Genomic DNA, 11,975 nt, shown 5'->3' with positions numbered 1-11,975 from the left:
CAGAAGATGCTCCAACATGTAATAAGGACACATGCTCCACTATGTTCATAGCAGCCTTATTTATAATAGCCAGAAGCTGGAAAGAACCCAGATGTCCTTCAACAGAGGAATGGATTCAAAATATGTGGTACAATTACACAATGGAGTACTACATAGCTATTAAAAACAATGAATTTATGAAGTTCTTATACAAATGGATGGACCTGGAGGATATCTTCTTGAGTGAGGTAACCCAATCAGAAAAGAACACAGATGGTATGCACTCACTGATAAGTGGATATTAATTAGCCCAGAAGCTCAGAATCCTTCTTAGAAGGGGGAACAAAATACCCATGGAAAGAGTTACAGAGACAAAGTTCGGAGCAGAGACTGAAGGCATGACCATCCAGAGACTTCCCCCCTTTGGGATCCATTCAATAAACAACCAACATATCCAGACACTATGGTAAATGCCAACAAGAGCCTGATGACAAGAGCCTGATATATAGCTGTCTCCTGATGGGCTCTGACAGTGCCTGGCAAATACAGAAGTGGATGCTCACAATCATCATTGGACGGAGTTCAAGGTCCCTGAAGACGGAGCTAGAGAAAGTATCCAAGGAGCTGAGATCTTCTTCAATTTCTTTCTTCAGAGACTTGAAGTTCTTGTCATACAAATCTTTCACTTGTTTAGTTAGAGTCACACCAAGATATTTTATATTGTTTGTGACTATTATGAAGAGTGTCGTTTCCTTAATTTCTTTCTCAGCCCATTTATCCTTCCAGTAGAGAAAAGTTACTCATTTGTTTGAGTTAATTTTATATCCAGCCACTTTGCTGAAGTTGTTTATCAGCAGTAAGAGCTCTCTAGTGGAATTTTTGGGGTCACATAAGTATAGTAACATAGCACCTGAAAATAGTGATATTTTGACTTCTTCCTTTCCAAATTGTATCCCTTTGACTTCCTTTTGTTGTCTAATTGCTCTAGCTAGAACTTCAAGGACTATATTGAATAGGTAGGGAGAAAGTGGGCAGCCTTGTTTAGTCCCTGATTTTAGTGAGATTGCTTCAAGTTTCTCTCTCCATTTAGTTTGATGTTGGCTACTGGTTTGCTGTATATTGCTTTTACTGTGTTTCGGTATGGGCCTTGAATTCCTGATCTTTCCAAGACTTTTAACATGTAGGGATGCTGAATTTTGTCAAATGCTTTTTCAACATCTAATGAAATGATCATGTGGTTTTTTTCTTTGAGTTTATTTATATAGTGGATTACATTGATGGATATTTTTTTATATTGAAGCATCCTTGCATCCCTAGGATGAATCCTACTTGATCATGTTGGATGATTGTATTGATGTGTTCTTGGATTCGGTTTGTGAGAATTTTATTGAGTATTTTTGTATCAATATTCACAAGGGAAATTGTTCTGAAGTTCTTTTTCTTTGTTGGGTCTTTGTGCAGTTTAGGTACCAGAGTTATTATGGGTTCATAGAATGAATTGGGTAGAGTATCTTTTGTTTCTATTTTGTGAATAGTTTGAGGAGTATTGGAATTAGGTCTTCTTTGAAGATATGCTAGAACTCTGCACTAAACCCCTCTGGTCCTGAGCTTTTTTTTTGGTTGTGAGACTATTAATGACTATTTCTATTTCTATAGGGGATATGGGACTGTTTAGATACTTTATCTGATCCCGATTTAACTTTATTGCCTGATATCTGTCTAGAAAATTGTCCATTTCATCCAGGTTTTCCAATCTAGTTGAGTATAGTCTTTTGTAGTAGGATCTGATGATTTTTGGATTTCCTCAGATTCTGTTGTTATATCTCCCTTTTCATTTCTGATTCTGTTAATTAGGATACAGTCCCTGTGCCCTCTAGTTAGTCTGGCTAGGGGGTTATTTATCTTGTTGATTTTCTCAAAGAACCAGCTCCTGGTTTGGTTGATTCTTTGTATAGTTCTTTTTGTTTCCACTTGGTTGATTTCAGCCCTGAGTTTGATTATTTACTGCTGTCCACTCCTCTTTGCTGAATTTGCTTCCTTATTTTCTAGAGCTTTTAGGTGTGCTGTCAAGCTAGTGTATGCTAGCTCCAGCTTCTTTTTGGAGGCACTCGGAGCTATGAGTTTTCCTCTTAGGACTGTTTCCATTGTGCCCCATAAGTTTGAGTATGTTGTGGCTTCATTTTCATTAAACTCTAAAAAGTCTTTAATTTCTTTCCATATTTCTTCCTTGACCAAGTTATCATTGAGTAGAGCATTGTTCAGCTTCCACGTGTATGTGGGTTTTCTATTATTTATATTGTTATTGAAGATCAGCCTTAGTCTGTGGTGATCTAAAAGGGTGCATTGGATTATTTCAATATTTTTGTATCTGCTGAGGCCTGTTTGGTGACCAATTATTTGGTCATTTTTGAAGTCGGTACCATGAGGTGCTGAAAAGAAGGCATATATCCTTTTGTTTTAGGATGAAATGTTTTATAGATATTTGTTATTGGGGAATTGAGTCCATTGATATTAAGAGATATTAAGGAAAAGTCATTGTTGCTTCCTCTTATTTTTGTTGTTAGAGTTGGAATTCTGTTTATGTGGCTATCTTCTTTAGGTTTGTTGAAAGATTACTTTCTTGCTTTTCCTTGAGCTTAGTTTCTCTCATTGTGTTGAAGTTTTCCTTTAATTATCCTTTGAAGGGCTGGATTTGTGGGAAGATACTGTATAAATTTGGTTTTGTCATGAAATACCTTGGTTTCTCCATCTATGGTAATTGAGAGTTTTGCTGGGTAAGTAACCTGGGCCAGCACTTGTGTTCTCTTAAGGTCTGTATGACATCTGCCCAGGATCTTCTGGCTTTAATAGTCTCTGGGGAGAAGTCAGGTTTAATTCTGATAAGTTTGCCTCTATATGTTACTTGACCTTTTTCCCTTATTGCTTTTAATATTCTTCCTTTGTTTTGTGCATTTGGTGTTTTGATTATCATGTGACAGGAGGAATATCTTTTCTTGTCCAAACATTTTGGAGTTCTATAGGTTTCTTGTTATTCATGGGCATCTCTTTCTTTAGGTTGGGGAAATTTTCTTCTATAATTTTGTTGAAGATATTTACTAGCATTTTAAGTTGGAAATCTTCCTTCTTATCTATACCTATTATCCTTAGGTTTGGTCTTCTCAGTGTTTCCTGGATTTCCTGAATGTTTTGGGTTAGGATCTTTTTGCATTTTGTATCTTCTTTGATTGTTGTGTCAGTGTTTTCTATGGTAGCTTCTGCCTCTGAGATTCTCTCTTCTATCCCTTGTATTCTGTTGGTTATGCTTGCATCAATGGCTCCTGACTGACTTCTTTCCTGACTTTTTTCTATTTCCAGAGTGGTCTCCGTTTGTGATTTCTTTATTGTTTCTACTTCTATTTTTAGATTCTGGATGTTTTTGTTCAATTCTTTCACCTGATTGGATGTGTTCTCTTGTATTTCTTTAAGGGAGTTATTTATTTCCTTCTTATTGTCCTCCATCATCATCATGAGAAATGACTTTAGGTACATATCTTACTTTTCTGGTGTGGTGGTGTATCCAGGACTTGCTATGGTGGGAGAGTTTGGTTTTGATGATGCCAAGTAGCCTGGGTTTCTGTTGTTTCTGTCGTTATGCTTGCCTCCAGCCATTTGATTGTCTCAAGTGCTTGCTGCCCTCAATATAATGTGATTGGAGCCTGTCCTTCCTGTAATCCTGATTGATTCAGAACTCTTTAGTGTCCAGCTTTCTCTGTGATCCTGTCATTCTGGGATTCTGTGAACCTGAGATTCTGGGTGTGTCAGAATTCTTGGAAAACAAGCTTCCTCTGAGCCCCTGAGATCCTGGTGTGACTAAGCTCCTGGGATTCTGAGATCCTGGCCTCCTAAGATCCTAGGCATGTTACAGCATCTGGAAGTGGTGTCTCCTCTGGGAATCGTGGGGCTGTTCACTGTGTTCAAAACCAAGGTAGACCAGCACCGACCAGAAGGAACGAGAGCTGCTGGTCAGGCAGGGCTTCTGTGTCCTTGCTTCTGCTGTCACAGGCCCCTCAAGATTGTTTTGGGACAGATGTTGCATTCCACTCACCAGTGATCATAAGATCCTGGGTATGCTAGGGCACCAGTGGCATGGAGAGTCCTCTGGGAACTGGGGGACAGTCCACCAAGTTTGCTCCCAAGGAGGCCCGGGGCTGATGCCTACTGGAAGCCATCTTTGGGACTTAAAGCAAAAAACAAACAAAACAAACAAACAAACAAACAAAGCAGACTCTACAGGACTTTTAGCTCAAGGAGCTTGGAGTCTCAGCAAAAGGTTTTGATCTTGGAGAAGCAGGATGAGCCAGAAGGGACCTTGCAATCAACAGTGAACAGCTTGTTTGTCAATAGTAAGCAGAGTGCTATGATAACTGGAGGATTTGAATGTTAATTTTCTGAAGATTCTTTTAGACCACCTCTAAACAGATGTGTGTGTGTGTTTTGTATGTATGTTTGTTTGTTTGTTTGTTTCATTTTGTTTTGCTATTGTGTTATTTAGATAGTAATTTAATGTGAGGATGGTTTGGAAATTTTCATAAAGTACTGTTTTTTTAATATAAGATATATAGGTCTATGAATGCTTTGATAGTTAGTCATATGTGAATACTGGACAGTCCTATGTTTGACATTGTACAGAAGAATGTATCAAATGCATGGTAAGTGTGTTACAAAGTTCAGCAGTGAAATGAAGCATCACTAATTTCACTGATACCATTGATATCTGTGATCTGCCTCATTCTGCTCTCACTCCCCACTCTACCCCACCTGCCACGGGAGGTGATAAGTCTTCTGAGTTTAGTGTCAATTGTTCTTTTATAATGCTTGGAGACATCTCTGTACTTCAGGCACCTCTACTCCCCTCACCTGGTGCATGTATAGTCCCACAGAGGAGAAAAGTATTGCCAGTAGAAAGCAAACCAGCAGAATGATAGCAAATGTATATATATTCTTTCATATCATCTTGCTATTACTTAACTTCTCTTTAAAATTGATTAATGGGAGATGATTCAGTGGGTGAGAGCATGTGTCCTGTCAGCATAAGGACCTGGGTTGAAATTTACAGGTATGGCCACTAAACTTGATCTGTAAGCTCAGGACTCTAGGGGCCAGAGACAGGGGGAACTGGGGCCTCCTAATCACTAACTGTCATAGTCTAGCTTCTATCACTGGGCTAAAAACCATGACTGAAATTAACGTGTGGTGGAAAGGGTTTACTTTACCTCACAACCTATAGTCCCCCGTGGAGGGAAGTCAGGGCAGGAATTCAAAGCAGGAACCTGAAGGCAGGAATGGAAGCAGAGACATGGAGAAACACTGTTAACTGACTTGTCCCTCCTGTTTTGCTCAGTTTGCTTTCTTATACATTCCAGGGCCGCCTGGCTAGGGGTAGCACCATGTACAGCAGGAAGGGCCTTTCCACATCAATCAAGAACTTACTCCACAGGCTAATCTGATTTGGGATTTTCTCAGTTGATGCTCCTTCTTCTCAAATGACTCTATTTTGAGTTAAGATGACAAAAACCCAACCAACCAAGCAACCAAATAATAACCCCTCACCCCTAAGTCCCTAAACAACACATCAGCCCAACTCCAGGTTTAAAAAGAGACTCTGTCTCCAGGAAGCAAGTAAGAGAGTCACCAGGCAGGATACCAATCACCCTCAACTATTCTAAGTGCAGTGGTGTGTTACTGACACACACAGGCACACACATACACACACACACTCACATACATACACAGACATACACATACACATCAGCTATTAGCATTTTTCACAATGTGGGAAATATGACAGAAATGACATTGTTACATGACCTTTATGACCTCTGTTACCCCTGAGGAATGCAAGAAAACCTGTGGATATCAGGTCCTCCATCTGCATAGGGCTTGAGTTCTCCAAATGTCTTGGTTTTAGTCATGGGCACTAGAGACCTAATAGAGCCATTGCATTTCAGGGTAAGAAGGTGTGTGATGCTGCCAGACAGTGAAAAGGATGGAGTTGATAAAGGGATGACATAAGAAAGTGCTGCTTTCGCCTATCCCTCTCCTAATTAACTCAATAAAGACAACACTGTTAAATAACCTATTTATTCTTTTGAGTGAACAAGGGTTTTAAAATCCAGGGTCTGAAAGTAATGTTGACTCTAGTTTTGCAGCTGAATTTGACACACCTCTCTCTGCCTCTGACAGTGTGTTCTAGATTCAGAATCCCAGGAACAACACTGGTAGAGTTCTCAGAGTGAAGGTTCTGACGGCTGCTCTATGTCTGCCCCAATAGGGTATACTGTGCTTTAAACAGCCACGTGCTAGTCAAAGAGTAGACACTGCATTTTTTTTATCGGACCAGCAGAATGGCTAGAAGTTTCTTGCCTTGCTTAAGCATAGGATTTTCTCAGAGCTTCATGGAGACCTTACATGTATGTTTATGGTTCATGACCTGTGGTCACACATGAACTGAGGAATTCTTGTTCAGATTCAGGATCCTCAGAAGGCATGCCTGCCTCAGCAGTTTGGGGTGGGAGGGTGCAGATAGAAAAGCAAAGAGAGTGGGTTGGAAAGATGGCTCAGTGGTTAAGAGCACTGACTGCCCTTCCGAAGGTCCTGAGTTCAAATTCCAGCAACCACATGGTGGCTCACAATCATCCGTAATGAGATCGGACACCCTCTTCTGGAATGTCTGAAGACAGCTACAGTGTACTCACATATAATAAATAGATCTTAAATAAATTTTTTAAAAAATCCTCAAAAAAAAAGAAAGAAAGAAAAGAGAAAGGTTGAAAACATGCAGTTTGAGATGAAACGGGGCTTATTAGAAAAGACCAGCTTCTTCCACCCATGTCATTAATTAGACTAATCAAGACACTTCTTTCTGAACACTGGACAAAGTTCAGTATTTTACAACAATAACATTTCACAAAGACTCCTCGGTAATAGGATTGTTATTTTCTTTCAGCACGGTTAGACTCCTGGAAATGTTCATTTCTCCAACTTTTTGCTTGCCTTCTTTCCTTTTTCAGATAACAGGACAGCCTGACTTATCAGTATGAATAAGATTTCTGTCAGCATCCAGAGAACATGGGTAAGTGTGAAAGGATACCGACCGGGTCAGCCCGTGCTTTTAACCTAAGCCCAGAAACCAGTAGCTTAAGTAAATTTTTAAAAAAAGAAGAAGTTACAAGCTGTCGTGTTAATTAATACTTGATAAGGTACAAATATTTTAATGCATAATCTAAGGGGCAGATTGCTCCTTTTGACAGGTAGTAGAAACTTCTTGTGAAATATTTCCTTGAATGTGAGTGTTAGAGTGGAAAACATGACTGTAGGTGGGAAGAAGAAAACTAAAGCAAAAAAAAAACATCTGATTAAAGCAGGACCTACTGCCCCTTCAGTCAGAAAGGGATGTGATTTAAAAGCACAGCTACATAAGGAGGCTTTGTTGAATCACAGTGCTAACATGATGTTCTGCCCACCCAAGCAAAGCCATCACTGCTCCCATAATAGTGAGAGCGGATGCTGAACGTGTTCTTAGCATCAAGGGAACCCCCAAATGCTTAAAACCAACACATTTGTACATATATATCCCATCTTGATTGAAGCTCTACTTAACAGAACAAATTAATACTCTGTGGCAGGGTGAGGTGGGAGCTGCTTTGGAAGTTACTCAAAGGAAAAAAATCTTCAAACACTCATTATAAGAGTAAAATCATTAAGCTTGTGTGCATTTGAGCAGTGGTTTTGAAAACCACAAAACTTAAATATGTTTTCTGGCAAGAAGGGGGAAGTTAGTGTTTGATGCTGGGGCTGAAGAAGTAGCTCAGTGTGTAAGCTTGGCGTGCATGAGTTCTGGTCTCCAAGCAGTCGCTTAAAAATCAGGCCTGGCTGTGTGTGCCTACAACCCCAGCATGAGGATGGGGGAGGACAAGAGGCTGCAGGGGAGGGCAAGAGGCTGCAGCTGCTGGTCTGCCAGGACAGCCACAATATCGAGCTTTCAGTCCACCAAGAGACCCTGTCTCAAGGTCATAAATGTAGAGCATTTAACAGAAGATACTGACCACCCTGTTCCGGCTTCCACCTGTGCATGCAAGGGGGTGCACACCTTCACTTGTATGCTCATGCAACGTGCACACACGCACGTGCACGTACAAACACACACACACACACACACACACACACACAAAGTAAATTCATTCGGAGAGTCATAGTGTTTCAGGTGTTAGTATTCTTCAACATCTCTTCTATTTTACTCATTGCAATTATGCTCACTTACATTTGACTTATTAAAAATATTTTTATGGAACTCTCCATGAATTAGTGAGGGCTTTAATGACTCACTGAAATAAGAAATAGTATTTTTTCTTCCTGGCTAGGCTGTTCCCAGAGAAAAGATTTTTATGAATAAAAATTGCTTTTTACTGATTCCCGTTCGTGCTTCTTCAATTTTAGTCTTTTGGTGATTTTCATGCACATACTTGGGAATCTCTATTATGTACTCTTCCCTCAAGGTAAAAGCTATTTAAAAATCTTTAAATTAGATTATGTATATGGGTGGTTTGCATACATGTTTGTCTGTGTACTGCACGAGTGTTAGATTCCTCGCAACTGTAGTTGAAGATGGTTGTGAGCCACTATGAGGCTCCTGATGCTCTTAGCTGCTAAGCTATCACTTCAGCCCCTCTGTGAGATATCTTGTAACTTACTGAATAGTGCTGCTCTTGAGCTCAGTTGCCCAACAGTATTCCTTGCCTGCCTTCTACACACATATGTACCATTTTGCTCAAGCCAAAACAAAAATCCTTGTTGCTTCAAGTATATGTACTTTGAAGCAAGTTATTTTGATAAAAGAAAAAAGAAGGAAGGCAGGAAAGAGGGAGGGAGGGGGGAGGGAAGGAAGGAAGGAAGGAAGGAAGGAAGGAAGGAAGGAAGGAAGGAAGGAAGGAAGAAAGAAAGGAAGGAAATCCACACCCAAGTGCTCATGTGCAATCATGGACTCACAATCCATTCTGTGATATTTGCAGATGCATACCACCTCCTCCCATGATCACACACATGCTTACACCAAGATATTTGCAAATTGTTATGCTGTGAATATTTGTGTCCCACAAAAATTCAATCACTGAGCATTTCCTCACAATGTGATCAATCACACACATTGGTGGGGACTTTTGGATGTGATTAGGTCACAAGGACCACTTTTAAGGAGATTTAGTGCTTTTACAAAAGAAACCACAGAATGGTAGCTCAGCCCTCCCATAGTGTGAAGACACAACCAATGCCATCCACGAATATTGAGCATCCCAACCGCTGGGGACCAAACATATGAACCTTTCAGGGGCATTTCATTTGAAAACTACAAAAATAAAACAAACCACCACCAACAACAACAAAAAACAAAAGCAAAGTCTATACATTTCACAAAGGTTTTCATCAATAATAATTGAAATAAAAATTAGGTTTTATCTCTAAAAAAGAGAAAGTTTATTGTTAACAAATTAACAAGGATGTCCTAAAGAACTTTGTACCTGCTGGCAGAGGTTTACCCAGAGGAATAATGTCCTTTACAAAGAGGGTGCCAAGTTTCCAAACCTTTGCTTCTAGAATGCAAAATACACAGTACTCTTTAACTAACTATGCCATTCTCTGTCATCTAGACATGAGCTTTTGATGGATTGCAAAATGGGACAGAAATAGCCATGGGATGAAGTGTTTGTACAGAAACACTGAAAATTCCAGATAATTTAAGCTTTACAATTTAGCAGATTAGTCATGTTAGTAGGACCTGTGTTTTGCAAGAATTGTTAAGGAATTTGTGTAAAACTTTAATGAATCTAAGCAAAAAAATAAAAAAATCCATGAACATGGGTAAACCTCCAGTAATCAGGAGAACAGGAGGAGGAAGATGATTGAGAAACAGAAGGAAGACCACAGAGTAGGCTGGAATTCATCACTAGTTTGGAGCATTCTTCCATGGTTGCTTCTGAGACAAGTTGCCTTCCTATCTTTGATACCCTTAAATCTAGGCCAGGGTCCCTGGGTCCTGCTCTTTAAAAGGACCCACATTCATAAACACTGGGATATTTTGATATTTAGAATCTTGCACCTAGTGCTGGCATATAATGGAAAGCATCTGTTTCAGGGACAAACATATCCAAGCTCCAGGAAAACACCTCTCCATCTCTCTTGCACCATGTCTTTGAAAGAAAAAAAAAAAAGACAAGAGCTAATGCTGTGAATACCTATGGGAAGCATCCTTACCAAACCAAGGGATGGCTAGGGCTTCCAAAGACAGACAGAATTTTAGCAACAACTAGTTAAATAAAGAGGAAATTGACTTCTTGATCCATCAAAGGATTCTTTCATTGAGAAATCACACTCCTTATCAGTGCCCGGCATCCCTTTTGATGCTTAGCTTTGTATTCTGACTTGTATTCCTAAAGATACTGTACTTGTAGTTTCATGTGATGTGTACTACAATTACACATGAAAGTTTGGAAAAATGTCTTATGAATTCATTGATTTTGCATTTTATATGTGTTGTTCTACTCAGTCATTATTGTTTCAAGAAACAGAATATTGTTGTTCTTTCCAATTCTAATCAAGATTTTATGTACTGGCAGATGAAAGATGCATATAACCAGTACCTCGTTGCAAGGGAGGCTGTAAAGTCAAGTATTTGTCATCATTAGCTCAGTAGTAAGAGGTAGACTTGGAGTCACACCAATCCCTAAAGGCTGAGTACTGCCCATATACAAGAAAAGGTTGAGATACTGGGTAGCCAAAACCAAGTCAAAGCCAGGTGACAAGAGAACTTTCTGGTAGTCATCTACATTTTTAAAAATAGAATTATGAGTTATTGTGAGCTACTAGTTTGTACTTGGGTATTGAATAACTTTCTTTTACCACTCTTATCAGAAGACATTAGTTTGTTACCATCATAAACACAATATTTTACATTTCATGACGTTTTGCTATTTTCTATTATCAGTATGCTTGCTGGTAATATCATTTCCGTTTTGCTTTGAGAGTAAATTTTCTTACTCTTTGATTAAAAGTTTGTATTTTATTACTAAATGTGTGTGTTAATATTAAGTATGTGCATTTAAGTATAGGTGTCCATGGAGGACAGAAGGGTTGGGTCCCTGGAGCTGGTGGTTATGAGCTACCAGATGTAGATTCTAGGAACCAAATTTGGGTCTTCTGGAAGAATTATAATTATTCTTAGCCACTGAGCTATCTCCCTAATGGCTTCCTTATACATTCTTTTATTTTCTTTCCCCTTCTTTCTCTCTTGATTTCTCCTTTGCTCTTCACCATCACTCCCCCCTACTCACTTACTCTAGACCTCACCATCTCCAACTTCTTTATTAGTTGAGAGGTTACCTAGTCATATTATTTGGTATGGCTTTGAATTTATTCTGTAGACCAGTCTGGTCCAAAGTTCTCAATATTCCCTCCTCAGCCTCATGATAAAACAAAATAAAGAATATTTTGAAGAAAAAATATCATCTGTCTCTTTATTGCTGTTTTAGGAAATCCCCAACTTCATTTGTTTTCACTAATGAAGCAAATTACAAGCATGTAAAAAAATACTTTGGCTTTTTTTTTAAGTCCTACTCATAGCTTCTAAGACCATTTTGGACTTTAGTTTCCCACACAATGTACGTGGTAATTTTATTTTCTTTGTATATTTCCTCCAAGTAGATGGCTGAATGACTGGTTCCCCTCTATTATGAAGTTGTTTAAAGATGTGCATGCCAGATTCCTTCTGAACCCTTCTAAGTCACTCTCTTAGGAGGTCTGATTTCCAACTCAGAATTTCTAGGAGATTCTTGTACAAACCTAGGCTAGAGAGATTCTATTTTTCTTTCTTTAACGTATGGTTTTACACCTGGTTTCTTTCAGAGCAAATGGGGAAAAGCAAATATTGGAAATCCACAACTCTGAAGACAAACTAACTAATCAAAGAC

The sequence above is a fragment of the Mus caroli genome, chromosome 2 (genome assembly GCF_900094665.2).
Source record: "Mus caroli chromosome 2, CAROLI_EIJ_v1.1, whole genome shotgun sequence".
In the NCBI taxonomy this organism is placed as follows: Eukaryota; Metazoa; Chordata; class Mammalia; order Rodentia; family Muridae; genus Mus; species Mus caroli.
This window is presented reverse-complemented; position numbering follows the sequence as displayed.